The sequence below is a fragment of the Gnatocerus cornutus genome, unplaced genomic scaffold (genome assembly GCF_029298725.1).
Source record: "Gnatocerus cornutus isolate USDA-ARS CGAHR unplaced genomic scaffold, icGnaCorn1.1 ctg00000021.1, whole genome shotgun sequence".
In the NCBI taxonomy this organism is placed as follows: domain Eukaryota; kingdom Metazoa; phylum Arthropoda; class Insecta; order Coleoptera; family Tenebrionidae; genus Gnatocerus; species Gnatocerus cornutus.
The window spans coordinates 4,315,363-4,336,993 of NW_028275373.1; positions in this window are offsets into that span (position 1 = coordinate 4,315,363).

Below are 21,631 nucleotides of genomic sequence, written 5' to 3' on the forward strand. Positions count from 1 at the left end.
AGAATCTTGGTAAAAAGTGATGATTTTGTAGATTTCGTGCTCTTCTTTGCGAATTCAAGCCAGAAAACAACGAAAATCGGCGAGAAATCGTCGTTTTGCATCGAAATATGCGGTTTTCTCTAAGAATTTTGACGATTTCGTGCAGAATTCTGCTGTTTACTTACAATTCAGCCGTTGAATCTTGGTAAAAAGTCATGATTTTGTAGATTTCGTGCTCTTCTTTGCGAATTCAAGCCAGAAAACAACGAAAATCGGCGAGAAATCGTCGTTTTGCATCGAAATATGCGGTTTTCTGTAAGAATTTTGATGATTTCGTGCAGAATTCTGCTGTTTTCTTGCAATTCAGCCGTTGAATCTTGGTAAAAAGTCATGATTTTGTGATTTTGTGCCCTTCTTTGCAAATTCAAGCCAGAAAACAACGAAAATCGGCGAGAAATAATTGTTTTGCATCGAAATATGCGGTTTTCTGTAAGAATTTTGATGATTTCGTGCAGAATTCTGCTGTTTTCTTGCAATTCAGCCGTTGAATCTTGGTAAAAAGTCATGATTTTGTAGCTTTCGTGCTTTTCTTTGCGAATTCAAGCCAGAAAACCACGAGAATCGGCGAGAAATCGTCGTTTTGCATCGAAATATGCGGTTTTCTCTAAGAATTTTGATGATTTCGTGCAGAATTCTGCTGTTTTCTTGCAATTCAGCCGTTGAATCTTGGTAAAAAGTGATGATTTTGTAGATTTCGTGCTCTTCTTTGCGAATTCAAGCCAGAAAACAACGAAAATCGGCGAGAAATCGTCGTTTTGCATCGAAATATGCGGTTTTCTGTAAGAATTTTGATGATTTCGTGCAGAATTCTGCTGTTTTCTTGCAATTCAGCCGTAGAATCTTGGTAAAAAGTGATGATTTTGTAGATTTCGTGCTCTTCTTTGCGAATTCAAGCCAGAAAACAACAAAAATCGGCGAGAAATCGTTGTTTTGCATCGAAATATGCGGTTTTCTGTAAGAATTTTGATGATTTCGTGCAGAATTTTGCTGTTTTCTTGCAATTCAGCCGTTGAATCTTGGTAAAAAGTCATGATTTTGTAGATTTCGTGCTCTTCTTTGCGAATTCAAGCCAGAAAACAACGAAAATCGGCGAGAAATCGTCGTTTTGCATCGAAATATGCGGTTTTCTCTAAGAATTTTGATGATTTCGTGCAGAATTCTGCTGTTTTCTTGCAATTCAGCCGTTGAATCTTGGTAAAAAGTCATGATTTTGTAGATTTCGTGCTCTTCTTTGCGAATTCAAGCCAGAAAACAACGAAAATCGGCGAGAAATCGTCGTTTTGCATCGAAATATGCGGTTTTCTGTAAGAATTTTGATGATTTCGTGCAGAATTCTGCTGTTTTCTTGCAATTCAGCCGTTGAATCTTGGTAAAAAGTCATGATTTTGTAGATTTTGTGCTCTTCTTTGCAAATTCAAGCCAGAAAACAACGAAAATCGGCGAGAAATAATTGTTTTGCATCGAAATATGCGGTTTTCTGTAAGAATTTTGAAGATTTCGTGCAGAATTCTGCTGTTTTCTTGCAATTCAGCCGTTGAATCTTGGTAAAAAGTCATGATTTTGTAGATTTCGTGCTCTTCTTTGCAAATTCAAGCCAGAAAACCACGAGAATCGGCGAGAAATCGTCGTTTTGCATCGAAATATGCGGTTTTCTCTAAGAATTTTGATGATGTCGTGCAGAATTCTGCTGTTTTCTTGCAATTCAGCCGTTGAATCTTGGTAAAAAGTGATGATTTTGTAGATTTCGTGCTCTTCTTTGCGAATTCAAGCCAGAAAACAACGAAAATCGGCGAGAAATCGTCGTTTTGCATCGAAATATGCGGTTTTCTGTAAGAATTTTGATGATTTCGTGCAGAATTCTGCTGTTTTCTTGCAATTCAGCCGTTGAATCTTGGTAAAAAGTCATGATTTTGTAGATTTCGTGCTCTTCTTTGCGAATTCAAGCCAGAAAACAACGAAAATCGGCGAGAAATCGTCGTTTTGCATCGAAATATGCGGTTTTCTCTAAGAATTTTGATGATTTCGTGCAGAATTCTGCTGTTTTCTTGCAATTCAGCCGTTGAATCTTGGTAAAAAGTCATGATTTTGTAGATTTCGTGCTCTTCTTTGCGAATTCAAGCCAGAAAACAACGAAAATCGGCGAGAAATAATCGTTTTGCATCGAAATATGCGGTTTTCTCTAAGAATTTTGATGATTTCGTGCAGAATTCTGCTGTTTTCTTGCAATTCAGCTGTTGAATCTTGGTAAAAAGTGATGATTTTGTAGATTTTGTGCTCTTCTTTGCGAATTCAAGCCAGAAAACAACGAAAATCGGCGAGAAATCGTCGTTTTGCATCGAAATATGCGGTTTTCTCAAAGAATTTTGACGATTTCGTGCAGAATTCTGCTGTTTTCTTGCAATTCAGCCGTTGAATCTTGGTAAAAAGTCATGATTTTGTAGATTTCGTGCTCTTCTTGGCGAATTCAAGATAGAAAACAACGAAAATCGGCGAGAAATCGTCGTTTTGCATCGAAAAATGCAGTTTTCTGTAAGAATTTTGATGATTTCGTGCAGAATTCTGCTGTTTTCTTGCAATTCAGCCGTTGAATCTTGGTAAAAAGTCATGATTTTGTAGATTTTGTGCTCTTTTTTGCGAATTCAAGCCAGAAAACAACGAAAATCGGCGAGAAATCGTCGTTTTGCATCGAAATATGCGGTTTTCTGTAAGAATTTTGATGATTTCCTGCAGAATTCTGCTGTTTTCTTGCAATTCAGCCGTTGAATCTTGGTAAAAAGTCATGATTTTGTAGATTTCGTGCTCTTCTTTGCGAATTCAAGCCAGAAAACAACAAAAATCGGCGAGAAATCGTCGTTTTACATCGAAAAATGCAGTTTTCTATAAGAATTTTTATGATTTCGTGCAGAATTCTGCTGTTTTCTTGCAATTCAGCTGTTGAATCTTGGTAAAAAGTCATGATTTTGTAGATTTCGTGCTCTTCTTTGCGAATTCAAGCCAGAAAACAACGAAAATCGGCGATAAATCGTCGTTTTGCATCGAAATATGCGGTTTTCTGTAAGAATTTTGATGATTTCGTGCAGAATTCTGCTGTTTTCTTGCAATTCAGCCGTTGAATCTTGGTAAAAAGTCATGATTTTGTAGATTTCGTGCTCTTTTTTGCGAATTCAAGCCAGAAAACAAAGAAAATCGGCGAGAAATCGTCGTTTTGCATCGAAATATGCGGTTTTCTCTAAGAATTTTGATGATTTCGTGCAGAATTCTGCGGTTTTCTTGCAATTCAGCCGTTGAATCTTGGTAAAAAGTCATGATTTTGTAGATTTCGTGCTCTTCTTTGCAAATTCATGCCAGAAAACAACGAAAATCGGCGAGAAATCGTCGTTTTGCATCGAAATATGCGGTTTTCTGTAAGAATTTTGATGATTTCCTGCAGAATTCTGCTGTTTTCTTGCAATTCAGCCGTTGAATCTTGGTAAAAAGTCATGATTTTGTAGATTTCGTGCTCTTCTTTGCGAATTCAAGCCAGAAAACAACGAAAATCGGCGAGAAATCGTCGTTTTGCATCGAAATATGCGGTTTTCTGTAAGAATTTTGATGATTTCGTGCAGAATTCTGCTGTTTTCTTGCAATTCAGCCGTTGAATCTTGGTAAAAAGTCATGATTTTGTAGATTTCGTGCTCTTTTTTGCGAATTCAAGCCAGAAAACAACGAAAATCGGCGAGAAATCGTCGTTTTGCATCGAAATATGCGGTTTTTTGTAAGAATTTTGATGATTTCGTGCAGAATTCTGCTGTTTTCTTGCAATTCAGCCGTTGAATCTTGGTAAAAAGTCATGATTTTGTAGATTTCGTGCTCTTCTTTGCGAATTCAAGCCAGAAAACAACGAAAATCGGCGAGAAATCGTCGTTTTGCATCGAAATATGCGGTTTTCTGTAAGAATTTTGATGATTTCGTGCAGAATTCTGCTGTTTTCTTGCAATTCAGCCGTTGAATCTAGGTAAAAAGTCATGATTTTGTAGATTTCGTGCTCTTCTTGGCGAATTCAAGATAGAAAACAACGAAAATCGGCGAGAAATCGTTGTTTTGCATCGAAATATGCAGTTTTCTTTAAGAATTTTGATGATTTCGTGCAGAATTCTGCTGTTTTCTTGCAATTCAGCCGTTGAATCTTGGTAAAAAGTCATGATTTTGTAGATTCCGTGCTCTTCTTTGCGAATTCAAGATAGAAAACAACGAAAATCAGCGAGAAATCGTCGTTTTGCATCGAAATATGCGGTTTTCTCTAAGAATTTTGATGATTTCGTGCAGAATTCTGCTGTTTTCTTGCAATTCAGCCGTTGAATCTTGGTAAAAAGTGATGATTTTGTAGATTTCGTGCTCTTCTTTGCGAATTCAAGCCAGAAAACAACGAAAATCGGCGAGAAATCGTCGTTTTGCATCGAAATATGCGGTTTTCTCTAAGAATTTTGATGATTTCGTGCAGAATTCTGCTGTTTTCTTGCAATTCAGCCGTTGAATCTTGGTAAAAAATCATGATTTTGTAGATTTCGTGCTCTTCTTTGCGAATTCAAGCCAGAAAACAACGAAAATCGGCGAGAAATCGTCGTTTTGCATCGAAATATGCGGTTTTCTCTAAGAATTTTGATGATTTCGTGCAGAATTCTGCTGTTTTCTTGCAATTCAGCCGTTGAATCTTGGTAAAAAATCATGATTTTGTAGATTTCGTGCTCTTCTTTGCGAATTCAAGCCAGAAAACAACGAAAATCGGCGAGAAATCGTCGTTTTGCATCGAAATATGCGGTTTTCTGTAAGAATTTTGATGATTTCGGGCAGAATTCTGCTGTTTTCTTGCAATTCAGCCGTTGAATCTTGGTAAAAAGTCATAATTTTGTAGATTTCGTGCTCTTCTTTGCGAATTCAAGCCAGAAAACAACGAAAATCGGCGAGAAATAATCGTTTTGCATCGAAATATGCGGTTTACTGTAAGAATATTGATGATTTCGTGCAGAATTCTGCTGTTTTCTTGCAATTCAGCCGTTGAATCTTGGTAAAAAGTCATGATTTTGTAGATTTCGTGCTCTTCTTTGCGAATTCAAGCCAGAAAACAACGAAAATCGGCGAGAAATAATCGTTTTGCATCGAAATATGCGGTTTTCTGTAAGAATTTTGATGATTTCGTGCAGAATTCTGCTGTTTTCTTGCAATTCAGCCGTTGAATCTTGGTAAAAAGTGATAATTTTGTAGATTTCGTGCTCTTCTTTGCGAATTCAAGCCAGAAAACAACGAAAATCGGCGAGAAATCGTCGTTTTGCATCGAAATATGCGGTTTTCTCTAAGAATTTTGACGATTTCGTGCAGAATTCTGCTGTTTTCTTGCAATTCAGCTGTTGAATCTAGGTAAAAAGTCATGATTTTGTAGATTTCGTGCTCTTCTTGGCGAATTCACGATAGAAAACAACGAAAATCGGCGAGAAATCGTTGTTTTGCATCGAAATATGCAGTTTTCTCTAAGAACTTTGATGATTTCGTGCAGAGTTCTGCTGTTTTCTTGCAATTCAGCCGTTGAATCTTGGTAAAAAGTCATGATTTTGTAGATTTCGTGCTCTTCTTTGCGAATTCAAACCAGAAAACAACGAAAATCGGCGAGAAATCGTCGTTTTGCATCGAAATATGCGGTTTTCTGTAAGAATTTTGATGATTTCGTGCAGAATTCTGCTGTTTTCTTGCAATTCAGCCGTTGAATCTTGGTAAAAAGTCATGATTTTGTAGATTCCGTGCTCTTCTTTGCAAATTCAAGATAGAAAACAACGAAAATCAGCGAGAAATCGTCGTTTTGCATCGAAATATGCGGTTTTCTCTAAGAATTTTGATGATTTCGTGCAGAATTCTGCTGTTTTCTTGCAATTCAGCCGTTGAATCTTGGTAAAAAGTGATGATTTTGTAGATTTCGTGCTCTTCTTTGCGAATTCAAGCCAGAAAACAACGAAAATCGGCGAGAAATCGTCGTTTTGCATCGAAATATGCGGTTTTCTCTAAGAATTTTGATGATTTCGTGCAGAATTCTGCTGTTTTCTTGAAATTCAGCAGTTGAATCTTGGTAAAAAGTCATGATTTTGTAGATTTCGTGCTCTTCTTTGCGAATTCAAGCCAGAAAACAACGAAAATCGGCGAGAAATAATCGTTTTGCATCGAAATATGCGGTTTTCTGTAAGAATTTTGATGATTTCGTGCAGAATTCTGCTGTTTTCTTGCAATTCAGGTGTTGAATCTTGGTAAAAAGTCATAATTTTGTAGATTTCGTGCTCTTCTTTGCGAATTCAAGCCAGAAAACAACGAAAATCGGCGAGAAATAATCGTTTTGCATCGAAATATGCGGTTTTCTGTAAGAATTTTGATGATTTCGTGCCGAATTCTGCTGTTTTCTTGCAATTCAGCTGTTGAATCTTGGTAAAAAGTCATGATTTTATAGATTTCGTGCTCATCTTTGCGAATTCAAGCCAGAAAACAACGAAAATCGGCGAGAAATCGTCGTTTTGCATCGAAATATGCGGTTTTCTGTAAGAATTTTGATGATTTCGTGCAGAATTCTGCTGTTTTCTTGCAATTCAGCCGTTGAATCTTAGTAAAAAGTCTTCTCTAAGAATTTTGATGATTTCGTGCAGAATTCTGCTGTTTTCTTACAATTCAGCCGTTGAATCTTGGTAAAAAGTCATGATTTTGTAGATTTCGTGCTCTTCTTTGCGATTTCAAGCCAGAAAACAACGAAAATCGGCGAGAAATCGTCGTTTTGCATCGAAATATGCGGTTTTCTGTAAGAATTTTGATGATTTCGTGCAGAATTCTGCTGTTTTCTTGCAATTCAGCCGTTGAATCTAGGTGAAAAGTCATGATTTTGTAGATTTCGTGCTCTTCTTGGCGAATTCAAGATAGAAAACAACGAAAATCGGCGAGAAATCGTTGTTTTCCATCGAAATATGCAGTTTTCTCTAAGAATTTTGATGATTTCGTGCAGAATTCTGCTGTTTTCTTGCAATTCAGCCGTTGAATCTTGGTAAAAAGTCATGATTTTGTAGATTTCGTGCTCTTCTTTGCGAATTCAAGCCAGAAAACAACAAAAATCGGCGAGAAATCGTCGTTTTGCATCGAAATATGCGGTTTTCTGTAAGAATTTTGATGATTTCGTGCAGAATTCTGCTGTTTTCTTGCAATTCAGCCGTTGAATCTTGGTAAAAAGTCATGATTTTGTAGATTCCGTGCTCTTCTTTGCGAATTCAAGATAGAAAACAACAAAAATCAGCGAGAAATCGTCGTTTTGCATCGAAATATGCGGTTTTCTCTAAGAATTTTGATGATTTCGTGCAGAATTCTGCTGTTTTCTTGCAATTCAGCCGTTGAATCTTGGTAAAAAGTAATGATTTTGTAGATTTCGTGCTCTTCTTTGCGAATTCAAGCCAGAAAACATCGAAAATCGGCGAGATATCGTCGTTTTGCATCGAAATATGCGGTTTTCTCTAAGAATTTTGATGATTTCGTGCAGAATTCTGTTGTTTTCTTGCAATTCAGCCGTTGAATCTTGGTAAAAAGTCATGATTTTGTAAATTTCGTGCTCTTCTTTGCGAATTCATGCCAGAAAACAACGAAAATCGGCGAGAAATCATCGTTTTGCATCGAAATATGCGGTTTTCTGTAAGAATTTTGATGATTTCGTGCAGAATTCTGCTGTTTTCTTGCAATTCAGCCGTTGAATCTTGGTAAAAAGTCATGATTTTGTAGATTTCGTGCTCTTCTTTGCGAATTCAAGCCAGAAAACAACGAAAATCGGCGAGAAATCGTCGTTTTGCATCGAAATATGCGGTTTTCTGTAAGAATTTTGATGATTTCGTGCAGAATTCTGCTGTTTTCTTGCAATTCAGCCGTTGAATCTAGGTAAAAAGTCATGATTTTGTAGATTTCGTGCTCTTCTTGGCGAATTCAAGATAGAAAACAACGAAAATCGGCGAGAAATCGTTGTTTTCCATCGAAATATGCAGTTTTCTCTAAGAATTTTGATGATTTCGTGCAGAATTCTGCTGTTTTCTTGCAATTCAGCCGTTGAATCTTGGTAAAAAGTGATGATTTTGTAGATTTCGTGCTCTTCTTTGCGAATTCAAGCCAGAAAACATCGAAAATCGGCGAGAAATCGTCGTTTTGCATCGAAATATGCGGTTTTCTCTAAGAATTTTGATGATTTCGTGCAGAATTCTGCTGTTTTCTTGCAATTCAGCCGTTGAATCTTGGTAAAAAGTCATGATTTTGTAGATTTCGTGCTCTTCTTTGCGAATTCAAGCCAGAAAACAACGAAAATCGGCGAGAAATCGTCGTTTTGCATCGAAATATGCGGTTTTCTGTAAGAATTTTGATGATTTCGTGCAGAATTCTGCTGTTTTCTTGCAATTCAGCCGTTGAATCTAGGTAAAAAGTCATGATTTTGTAGATTTCGTGCTCTTCTTGGCGAATTCACGATAGAAAACAACGAAAATCGGCGAGAAATCGTTGTTTTGCATCGAAATATGCAGTTTTCTCTAAGAATTTTGATGATTTCGTGCAGAGTTCTGCTGTTTTCTTGCAATTCAGCCGTTGAATCTTGGTAAAAAGTCATGATTTTGTAGATTTCGTGCTCTTCTTTGCGAATTCAAGCCAGAAAACAACGAAAATCGGCGAGAAATCGTCGTTTTGCATCGAAATATGCGGTTTTCTGTAAGAATTTTGATGATTTCGTGCAGAATTCTGCTGTTTTCTTGCAATTCAGCTGTTGAATCTTGGTAAAAAGTCATGATTTTGTAGATTTCGTGCTCTTCTTTGCGAATTCAAGCCAGAAAACAACGAAAATCGGCGAGAAATCGTCGTTTTGCATCGAAATATGCGGTTTTCTGTAAGAATTTTGATGATTTCGTGCAGAATTCTGCTGTTTTCTTGCAATTCAGCCGTTGAATCTTGGTAAAAAGTCATGATTTTGTAGATTCCGTGCTCTTCTTTGCGAATTCAAGATAGAAAACAACGAAAATCAGCGAGAAATCGTCGTTTTGCATCGAAATATGCGGTTTTCTCTAAGAATTTTGATGATTTGGTGCAGAATTCTGCTGTTTTCTTGCAATTCAGCCGTTGAATCTTGGTAAAAAGTGATGATTTTGTAGATTTCGTGCTCTTCTTTGCGAATTCAAGCCAGAAAACAACGAAAATCGGCGAGAAATCGTCGTTTTGCATCGAAATATGCGGTTTTCTCTAAGAATTTTGATGATTTCGTGCAGAATTCTGCTGTTTTCTTGAAATTCAGCCGTTGAATCTTGGTAAAAAGTCATGATTTTGTAGATTTCGTGCTCTTCTTTGCGAATTCAAGCCAGAAAACAACGAAAATCGGCGAGAAATCGTCGTTTTGCATCGAAATATGCGGTTTTCTGTAAGAATTTTGATGATTTCGTGCAGAATTCTGCTGTTTTCTTGCAATTCAGCCGTTGAATCTTGGTAAAAAGTCATGATTTTGTAGATTTCGTGCTCTTCTTTGCGAATTCAAGCCAGAAAACAACGAAAATCGGCGAGAAATAATCGTTTTGCATCGAAATAAGCGGTTTTCTGTAAGAATTTTGATGATTTCGTGCAGAATTCTGCTGTTTTCTTGCAATTCAGGTGTTGAATCTTGGTAAAAAGTCATAATTTTGTAGATTTCGTGCTCTTCTTTGCGAATTCAAGCCAGAAAACAACGAAAATCGGCGAGAAATAATCGTTTTGCATCGAAATATGCGGTTTTCTGTAAGAATTTTGATGATTTCGTGCCGAATTCTGCTGTTTTCTTGCAATTCAGCCGTTGAATCTTGGTAAAAAGTCATGATTTTGTAGATTTCGTGCTCCTCTTTGCGAATTCAAGCCAAAAAACCACGAAAATCGGCGAGAAATCGTCGTTTTGCATCGAAATATGCGGTCTTCTCTAAGAATTTTGATGATTTCGTGCAGAATTCTGCTGTTTTCTTGCAATTCAGCTGTTGAATCTTGGTAAAAAGTCATGATTTTGTAGATTTCGTGCTCATCTTTGCGAATTCAAGCCAGAAAACAACGAAAATCGGCGAGAAATCGTCGTTTTGCATCGAAATATGCGGTTTTCTGTAAGAATTTTGATGATTTCGTGCAGAATTCTGCTGTTTTCTTGCAATTCAGCCGTTGAATCTTAGTAAAAAGTCTTCTCTAAGAATTTTGATGATTTCGTGCAGAATTCTGCTGTTTTCTTGCAATTCAGCCGTTGAATCTTGGTAAAAAGTCATGATTTTGTAGATTTCGTGCTCTTCTTTGCGAATTCAAGCCAGAAAACAACGAAAATCGGCGAGAAATCGTCGTTTTGCATCGAAATATGCGGTTTTCTGTAAGAATTTTGATGATTTCGTGCAGAATTCTGCTGTTTTCTTGCAATTCATCCGTTGAATCTAGGTGAAAAGTCATGATTTTGTAGATTTCGTGCTCTTCTTGGCGAATTCAAGATAGAAAACAACGAAAATCGGCGAGAAATCGTTGTTTTCCATCGAAATATGCAGTTTCCTCTAAGAATTTTGATGATTTCGTGCAGAATTCTGCTGTTTTCTTGCAATTCAGCCGTTGAATCTTGGTAAAAAGTCATGATTTTGTAGATTTCGGCTCTTCTTTGCGAATTCAAGCCAGAAAACAACAAAAATCGGCGAGAAATCGTCGTTTTGCATCGAAATATGCGGTTTTCTGTAAAAATTTTGATGATTTCATACAGAATTCTGCTGTTTTCTTGCAATTCAGCCGTTGAATCTTGGTAAAAAGTCATGATTTTGTAGATTTTGTGCTCTTCTTTGCGAATTCAAGCCAGAAAAGAAGAGCACGAAATCTACAAAATCATGACTTTTTACCAAGATTCAACGGCTGAATTGCAAGAAAACAGCAGAATTCTGCACGAAATCATCACAATTCTTAAAGAAAACTGCATATTTCGATGCAAAACAACGATTTCTCGCCGATTTTCGTTGTTTTCTATCTTGAATTCGCCAAGAAGAGCACGAAATCTACAAAATCATGACTTTTTACCTAGATTCAACGGCTGAATTGCAAGAAAACAGCAGAATTCTGCACGAAATCATCAAAATTCTTGCAGAAAACCGCATATTTCGATGCAAAACAACGATTTCTCGCCGATTTTCGTTGTTTTCTATCTTGAATTCGCCAAGAAGAGCACGAAATCGATAAGAATTTTGATGATTTCGTGCAGAATTCTGCTGTTTTCTTGAAATTCAGCCGTTGAATCTTGGTAAAAAGTCATGATTTTGTAGATTTCGTGCTCTTCTTTGCGAATTCAAGCCAGAAAACAACGAAAATCGGCGAGAAATCGTCGTTTTGCATCGAAATATGCGGTTTTCTGTAAGAATTTTGATGATTTCGTGCAGAATTCTGCTGTTTTCTTGCAATTCAGCCGTTGAATCTTGGTAAAAAGTCATGATTTTGTAGATTTCATGCTCTTCTTCGCGAATTCAAGCCAGAAAACAACGAAAATCGGCGAGAAATAATCGTTTTGCATCGAAATATGCGGTTTTCTGTAAGAATTTTGATGATTTCGTGCAGAATTCTGCTGTTTTCTTGCAATTCAGGTGTTGAATCTTGGTAAAAAGTCATAATTTTGTAGATTTCGTGCTCTTCTTTGCGAATTCAAGCCAGAAAACAACGAAAATCGGCGAGAAATAATCGTTTTGCATCGAAATATGCGGTTTTCTGTAAGAATTTTGATGATTTCGTGCCGAATTCTGCTGTTTTCTTGCAATTCAGCCGTTGAATCTTGGTAAAAAGTCATGATTTTGTAGATTTCGTGCTCCTCTTTGCGAATTCAAGCCAAAAAACCACGAAAATCGGCGAGAAATCGTCGTTTTGCATCGAAATATGCGGTCTTCTCTAAGAATTTTGATGATTTCGTGCAGAATTCTGCTGTTTTCTTGCAATTCAGCTGTTGAATCTTGGTAAAAAGTCATGATTTTGTAGATTTCGTGCTCATCTTTGCGAATTCAAGCCAGAAAACAACGAAAATCGGCGAGAAATCGTCGTTTTGCATCGAAATATGCGGTTTTCTGTAAGAATTTTGATGATTTCGTGCAGAATTCTGCTGTTTTCTTGCAATTCAGCCGTTGAACCTTAGTAAAAATCTTCTCTAAGAATTTTGATGATTTCGTGCAGAATTCTGCTGTTTTCTTGCAATTCAGCCGTTGAATCTTGGTAAAAAGTCATGATTTTGTAGATTTCGTGCTCTTCTTTGCGAATTCAAGCCAGAAAACAACGAAAATCGGCGAGATATCGTCGTTTTGCATCGAAATATGCGGTTTTCTGTAAGAATTTTGATGATTTCGTGCAGAATTCTGCTGTTTTCTTGCAATTCAGCCGTTGAATCTAGGTGAAAAGTCATGATTTTGTAGATTTCGTGCTCTTCTTGGCGAATTCAAGATAGAAAACAACGAAAATCGGCGAGAAATCGTTGTTTTCCATCGAAATATGCAGTTTCCTCTAAGAATTTTGATGATTTCGTGCAGAATTCTGCTGTTTTCTTGCAATTCAGCCGTTGAATTTTGGTAAAAAGTCATGATTTTGTAGATTTCGTGCTCTTCTTTGCGAATTCAAGCCAGAAAACAACAAAAATCGGCGAGAAATCGTCGTTTTGCATCGAAATATGCGGTTTTCTGTAAGAATTTTGATGATTTCGTGCAGAATTCTGCTGTTTTCTTGCAATTCAGCCGTTGAATCTTGGTAAAAAGTCATGATTTTGTAGATTCCGTGCTCTTCTTTGCGAATTCAAGATAGAAAACAACAAAAATCAGCGAGAAATCGTCGTTTTGCATCGAAATATGCGGTTTTCTCTAAGAATTTTGATGATTTCGTGCAGAATTCTGCTGTTTTCTTGCAATTCAGCCGTTGAATCTTGGTAAAAAGTAATGATTTTGTAGATTTCGTGCTCTTCTTTGCGAATTCAAGCCAGAAAACATCGAAAATCGGCGAGAAATCGTCGTTTTGCATCGAAATATGCGGTTTTCTCTAAGAATTTTGATGATTTCGTGCAGAATTCTGTTGTTTTCTTGCAATTCAGCCGTTGAATCTTGGTAAAAAGTCATGATTTTGTAGATTTCGTGCTCTTCTTTGCGAATTCATGCCAGAAAACAACGAAAATCGGCGAGAAATCATCGTTTTGCATCGAAATATGCGGTTTTCTGTAAGAATTTTGATGATTTCGTGCAGAATTCTGCTGTTTTCTTGCAATTCAGCCGTTGAATCTTGGTAAAAAGTCATGATTTTGTAGATTTCGTGCTCTTCTTTGCGAATTCAAGCCAGAAAACAACGAAAATCGGCGAGAAATCGTCGTTTTGCATCGAAATATGCGGTTTTCTGTAAGAATTTTGATGATTTCGTGCAGAATTCTGCTGTTTTCTTGCAATTCAGCCGTTGAATCTAGGTAAAAAGTCATGATTTTGTAGATTTCGTGCTCTTCTTGGCGAATTCAAGATAGAAAACAACGAAAATCGGCGAGAAATCGTTGTTTTCCATCGAAATATGCAGTTTTCTCTAAGAATTTTGATGATTTCGTGCAGAATTCTGCTGTTTTCTTGCAATTCAGCCGTTGAATCTTGGTAAAAAGTGATGATTTTGTAGATTTCGTGCTCTTCTTTGCGAATTCAAGCCAGAAAACATCGAAAATCGGCGAGAAATCGTCGTTTTGCATCGAAAAATGAGGTTTTCTCTAAGAATTTTGATGATTTCGTGCAGAATTCTGCTGTTTTCTTGCAATTCAGCCGTTGAATCTTGGTAAAAAGTCATGATTTTGTAGATTTCGTGCTCTTCTTTGCGAATTCAAGCCAGAAAACAACGAAAATCGGCGAGAAATAATCGTTTTGCATCGAAATATGCGGTTTTCTGTAAGAATTTTGATGATTTCGTGCAGAATTCTGCTGTTTTCTTGCAATTCAGCCGTTGAATCTAGGTAAAAAGTCATGATTTTGTAGATTTCGTGCTCTTCTTGGCGAATTCAAGATAGAAAACAACGAAAATCGGCGAGAAATCGTTGTTTTGCATCGAAATATGCAGTTTTCTTTAAGAATTTTGATGATTTCGTGCAGAATTCTGCTGTTTTCTTGCAATTCAGCCGTTGAATCTTGGTAAAAAGTCATGATTTTGTAGATTTCGTGCTCTTCTTTGCGAATTCAAGCCAGAAAACAACGAAAATCGGCGAGAAATCGTCGTTTTGCATCGAAATATGCGGTTTTCTGTAAGAATTTTGATGATTTCCTGCAGAATTCTGCTGTTTTCTTGCAATTCAGCCGTTGAATCTTGGTAAAAAGTTATGATTTTGTAGATTTCGTGCTCTTCTTTGCGAATTCAAGCCAGAAAACAACGAAAATCGGCGAGAAATCGTCGTTTTGCATCGAAAAATGCAGTTTTCTGTAAGAATTTTGATGAGTTCGTGCAGAATTCTGCTGTTTTCTTGCAATTCGGCCGTTGAATCTTGGTAAAAAGTCATGATTTTGTAGATTTCGTGCTCTTCTTTGCGAATTCAAGCCAGAAAACAACGAAAATCGGCGAGAAATCGTCGTTTTGCATCGAAATATGCGGTTTTCTGTAAAAATTTTGATGATTTCGTACAGAATTCTGCTGTTTTCTTGCAATTCAGCCGTTGAATCTTGGTAAAAAGTCATGATTTTGTAGATTTTGTGCTCGTCTTTGCGAATTCAAGCCAGAAAACAACGAAAATCGGCGAGAAATCGTCGTTTTGCATCGAAAAATGCGGTTTTCTGTAAGAATTTTGATGATTTCGTGCAGAATTCTGCTATTTTCTTGCAATTCAGCCGTTGAATCTTGGTAAAAAGTCATGATTTTGTAGATTTCGTGCTCTTCTTTGCGAATTCAAGCCAGAAAACAACGAAAATCGGCGAAAAATCGTCGTTTTGCATCGAAATATGCGGTTTTCTGTAAGAATTTTGATAATTTCGTGCAGAATTCTGCTGTTTTCTTGCAATTCAGCCGTTGAATCTTGGTAAAAAGTCATGTTTTTGTAGATTTTGTGCTCTTCTTGGCGAATTCAAGATAGAAAACAACGAAAATCGGCGAGAAATCGTTGTTTTGCATCGAAATATGCAGTTTTCTCTAAGAATTTTGATGATTTCGTGCAGAGTTCTGCTGTTTTCTTGCAATTCAGCCGTTGAATCTTGGTAAAAAGTCATGATTTTGTAGATTTCGTGCTCATCTTTGCGAATTCAAGCCAGAAAACAACGAAAATCGGCGAGAAATCGTCGTTTTGCATCGAAATATGCGGTTTTCTGTAAAAATTTTGATGATTTCGTGCAGAATTCTGCTGTTTTCTTGCAATTCAGCCGTTGAATCTTGGTAAAAAGTCATGATTTTGTAGATTTCGTGCTCTTCTTTGCGAATTCAAGCCAGAAAACAACGAAAATCGGCGAGAAATCGTCGTTTTGCATCGAAATATGCGGTTTTCTGTAAGAATTTTGATGATTTCGTGCAGAATTCTGCTGTTTTCTTGCAATTCAGCCGTTGAATCTTGGTAAAAAGTGATGATTTTGTAGATTTCGTGCTTTTCTTTGCGAATTCAAGCCAGAAAACAACGAAAATCGGCGAGAAATCGTCGTTTTGCATCGAAATATGCGGTTTTCTCTAAGAATTTTGATGATTTCGTGCAGAATTCTGCTGTTTTCTTGCAATTCAGCCGTTGAATCTTGGTAAAAAGTCATGATTTTGTAGATTTCGTGCTCTTCTTTGCGAATTCAAGCCAGAAAACAACGAAAATCGGCGAAAAATCGTCGTTTTGCATCGAAATATGCGGTTTTCTGTAAGAATTTTGATGATTTCGTGCAGAATTCTGCTGTTTTCTTGCAATTCAGCCGTTGAATCTTGGTAAAAAGTCATAATTTTGTAGATTTCGTGCTCTTCTTTGCGAATTCAAGCCAGAAAACAACGAAAATCGGCGAGAAATAATCGTTTTGCATCGAAATATGCGGTTTTCTGTAAGAATTTTGATGATTTCGTGCAGAATTCTGCTGTTTTCTTGCAATTCAGCCGTTGAATCTTGGTAAAAAGTCATGATTTTGTAGATTTCGTGCTCTTCTTTGCGAATTCAAGCTAGAAAACAACGAAAATCGGCGAGAAATAATCGTTTTGCATCGAAATATGCGGTTTTCTGTAAGAATTTTGATGATTTCGTGCAGAATTCTGCTGTTTTCTTGCAATTCAGCCGTTGAATCTAGGTAAAAAGTCATGATTTTGTCGATTTCGTGCTCTTCTTGGCGAATTCAAGATAGAAAACAACGAAAATCGGCGAGAAATCGTTGTTTTGCATCGAAATATGCGGTTTTCTGCAAGAATTTTGATGATTTCGTGCAGAATTCTGCTGTTTTCTTGCAATTCAGCTGTTGAATCTAGGTAAAAAGTCATGATTTTGTAGATTTCGTGCTCTTCTTGGCGAATTCAAGATAGAAAACAACGAAAATCGGCGAGAAATCGTTGTTTTGCATCGAAATATGCAGTTTTCTTTAAGAATTGTGATGATTTCGTGCAGAATTCTGCTGTTTTCTTGCAATTCAGCCGTTGAATCTTGGTAAAAAGTCATGATTTTGTAGATTTCGTGCTCTTCTTTGCGAATTCAAGCCAGAAAACAACGAAAATCGGCGAGAAATCGTCGTTTTGCATCGAAAAATGCAGTTTTCTGTAAGAATTTTGATGATTTCGTGCAGAATTCTGCTGTTTTCTTGCAATTCGGCCGTTGAATCTTGGTAAAAAGTCATGATTTTGTAGATTTCGTGCTCTTCTTTGCGAATTCAAGCCAGAAAACAACGAAAATCGGCGAGAAATCGTCGTTTTGCATCGAAATATGCGGTTTTCTGTAAAAATTTTGATGATTTCATACAGAATTCTGCTGTTTTCTTGCAATTCAGCCGTTGAATCTTGGTAAAAAGTCATGATTTTGTAGATTTTGTGCTCTTCTTTGCGAATTCAAGCCAGAAAACAACGAAAATCGGCGAGAAATCGTCGTTTTGCATCGAAATATGCGGTTTTCTGTAAGAATTTTGATGATTTCGTGCAGAATTCTGCTGTTTTCTTGCAATTCAGCCGTTGAATCTTGGTAAAAAGTCATGATTTTGTAGATTTCGTGCTCCTCTATGCGAATTCAAGCCAGAAAACAACGAAAATCGGCGAGAAATAATCGTTTTGCATCGAAATATGCGGTTTTCTGTAAGAATTTTGATGATTTCGTGCAGAATTCTGCTGTTTTCTTGCAATTCAGCTGTTGAATCTAGGTAAAAAGTCATGATTTTGTAGATTTCGTGCTCTTCTTGGCGAATTCAAGATAGAAAACAACGAAAATCGGCGAGAAATCGTTGTTTTGCATCGAAATATGCAGTTTTCTTTAAGAATTGTGATGATTTCGTGCAGAATTCTGCTGTTTTCTTGCAATTCAGCCGTTGAATCTTGGTAAAAAGTGAAAATTTTGTAGATTTCGTGCTCTTCTTTGCGAATTCAAGCCAGAAAACAACGAAAATCGGCGAGAAATCGTCGTTTTGCATCGAAATATGCGGTTTTCTCTAAGAATTTTGACGATTTCGTGCAGAATTCTGCTGTTTTCTTGCAATTCAGCTGTTGAATCTAGGTAAAAAGTCATGATTTTGTAGATTTCGTGCTCTTCTTGGCGAATTCACGATAGAAAACAACGAAAATCGGCGAGAAATCGTTGTTTTGCATCGAAATATGCAGTTTTCTCTAAGAATTTTGATGATTTCGTGCAGAGTTCTGCTGTTTTCTTGCAATTCAGCCGTTGAATCTTGGTAAAAAGTCATGATTTTGTAGATTTCGTGCTCTTCTTTGCGAATTCAAGCCAGAAAACAACGAAAATCGGCGAGAAATCGTCGTTTTGCATCGAAATATGCGGTTTTCTGTAAGAATTTTGATGATTTCGTGCAGAATTCTGCTGTTTTCTTGCAATTCAGCTGTTGAATCTTGGTAAAAAGTCATGATTTTGTAGATTTCGTGCTCTTCTTTGCGAATTCAAGCCAGAAAACAACGAAAATCGGCGAGAAATCGTCGTTTTGCATCGAAATATGCGGTTTTCTGTAAGAATTTTGATGATTTCGTGCAGAATTCTGCTGTTTTCTTGCAATTCAGCCGTTGAATCTTGGTAAAAAGTCATGATTTTGTAGATTCCGTGCTCTTCTTTGCGAATTCAAGATAGAAAACAACGAAAATCAGCGAGAAATCGTCGTTTTGCATCGAAATATGCGGTTTTCTCTAAGAATTTTGATAATTTCGTGCAGAATTCTGCTGTTTTCTTGCAATTCAGCCGTTGAATCTTGGCAAAATGTGATGATTTTGTAGATTTCGTGCTCTTCTTTGCGAATTCAAGCCAGAAAACAACGAAAATCGGCGAGAAATCGTCGTTTTGCATCGAAATATGCGGTTTTCTCTAAGAATTTTGATGATTTCGTGCAGAATTCTGCTGTTTTCTTGCAATTCAGCCGTTGAATCTTGGTAAAAAGTCATGATTTTGTAGATTTCGTGCTCTTCTTTGCGAATTCAAGCCAGAAAACAACGAAAATCGGCGAGAAATCGTCGTTTTGCATCGAAATATGCGGTTTTCTGTAAGAATTTTGATGATTTCGTGCAGAATTCTGCTGTTTTCTTGCAATTCAGCCGTTGAATCTTGGTAAAAAATCATGATTTTGTAGATTTCGTGCTCTTCTTTGCGAATTCAAGCCAGAAAACAACGAAAATCGGCGAGAAATAATCGTTTTGCATCGAAATATGCGGTTTTCTGTAAGAATTTTGATGATTTCGTGCAGAATTCTGCTGTTTTCTTGCAATTCAGCAGTTGAATCTTGGTAAAAAGTCATGATTTTGTAGATTTCGTGCTCCTCTATGCGAATTCAAGCCAGAAAACAACGAAAATCGGCGAGAAATAATCGTTTTGCATCGAAATATGCGGTTTTCTGTAAGAATTTTGATGATTTCGTGCAGAATTCTGCTGTTTTCTTGCAATTCAGCCGTTGAATCTTGGTAAAAAGTCATGATTTTGTAGATTTCGTGCTCCTCTATGCGAATTCAAGCCAGAAAACCACGAAAATCGGCGAGAAATCGTCGTTTTGCATCGAAATATGCGGTTTTCTCTAAGAATTTTGATGATTTCGTGCAGAATTCTGCTGTTTTCTTGCAATTCAGCCGTTTGATTTTCGTTGTTTTCTGGCTTTAATTCGCAAAGAAGAGCACAAAATCTACAAAATCATCACTTTTTCCCAAGATTCAACGGCTGAATTGCAAGAAAACAGCAGAATTCTGCACAAAATCATCAAAATTCTTAGAGAAAACCGCATATTTCGATGCAAAACGTCGATTTCTCGCCGATTTTCGTTGTTTTCTGGCTTGAATTCGCAAAGAAGAGCACGAAATCTAAAAAATCATGACTTTTTACCAAGATTCAACGGCTGAATTGCAAGAAAACAGCAGAATTCTGCACGAAATCATCAAAATTCTTACAGAAAACCGCATATTTCGATGCAAAACAACGATTTCTCGCCGATTTTCGTTGTTTTCTGGCTTGAATTCGCAAAGAAGAGCACGAAATCTACAAAATCATCACTTTTTACCATGATTCTACGGCTGAAATGCAAGAAAACAGCAGAATTCTGCACGAAATCATCAAAATTCTTACAGAAAACCGCATATTTCGATGCAAAACGACGATTTCTCGCCAATTTTCGTTGTTTTCTGGCTTGAATTCGCAAAGAAGAGCACGAAATCTACAAAATCATCACTTTTTACCATGATTCTACGGCTGAATTGCAAGAAAACAGCAGAATTCTGCACGAAATCATCAAAATTCTTACAGAAAACCGCATATTTCGATGCAAAACAACGATTTCTCGCCGATTTTCGTTGTTTTCTGGCTTGAATTCGCAAAGAAGAGCACGAAATCTACAAAATCATCACTTTTTACCAAGATTCTACGGCTGAATTGCAAGAAAACCGCAGAATTCTGCACGAAATCATCAAAATTCTTACAGAAAACCGCATATTTCGATGCAAAACGACGATTTCTCGCCGATTTTCGTTGTTTTCTGGCTTGAATTCGCAAAGAAGAGCACGAAATCTACAAAATCATGACTTTTTACCAAGATTCAACGGCTGAATTGCAAGAAAACAGCAGAATTCTGCACGAAATCATCAAAATTCTTACAGAAAACTGCATATTTCGATGCAAAACAACGATTTCTCGCCGATTTTCGTTGTTTTCTATCTTGAATTCGCCAAGAATAGCACGAAATCTACAAAATCGTGACTTTTTTCCAAGATTCAACGGCTGAATTGCAAGAAAACAGCAGAATTCTGCACGAAATCATCAAAATTCTTACAGAAAACCGCATATTTCGATGCAAAACGACGATTTCTCGCCGATTTTCGTTGTTTTCTGGCATGAATTTGCAAAGAAGAACACGAAATCTACAAAATCATCACTTTTTACCAAGGTTCAACGGCTGAATTGCAAGAAAACAGCAGAATTCTGCACGAAATCATCAAAATTCTTAGAGAAAACCGCATATTTCGATGCAAAACGACGATTTCTCGCCGATTTTCGTGGTTTTCTGGCTTGAGTTCGCAAAGAAGAGCACGAAATCTACAAAATCATGACTTTTTACCAAGATTCAACGGCTGAATTGCAAGTAAACAGCAGAATTCTGCACGAAATCGTCAAAATTCTTAGAGAAAACCGCATATTTCGATGCAAAACGACGATTTCTCGCCGATTTTCGTTGTTTTCTGGCTTTAATTCGCAAAGAAGAGCACGAAATCTACAAAATCATCACTTTTTACCAAGATTCAACGGCTGAATTGCAAGAAAACAGCAGAATTCTGCACAAAATCATCAAAATTCTTAGAGAAAACCGCATATTTCGATGCAAAACGACGATTTCTCGCCGATTTTCGTTGTTTTCTGGCTTGAATTCGCAAAGAAGAGCACGAAATCTACAAAATCATCACCTTTTACCATGATTCAACGGCTGAATTGCAAGAAAACAGCAGAATTCTGCACGAAATCATCAAAATTCTTAGAGAAAACCGCATATTTCGATGCAAAACGACGATTTCTCGCTGATTTTCGTTGTTTTCTATCTTGAATTCGCAAAGAAGAGCACGGAATCTACAAAATCATGACTTTTTACCAAGATTCAACGGCTGAATTGCAAGAAAACAGCAGAATTCTGCACGAAATCATCAAAATTCTTGGAGAAAACCGCATATTTCGATGCAAAACGACGTTTTCTCGCTGATTTTCGTGGTTTTCTATCTTGAATTCGCAAAGAAGAGCACGAAATCTACAAAATCATGACTTTTTACCAAGATTCAACGGCTGAATTGCAAGAAAACAGCAGAATTCTGCACAAAATCATCAAAATTCTTAGAGAAAACTGCATATTTCGATGCAAAACAACGATTTCTCGCCGATTTTCGTTGTTTTCTATCTTGAATTCGCCAAGAAGAGCACGAAATCTACAAAATCATGACTTTTTACCTAGATTCAACG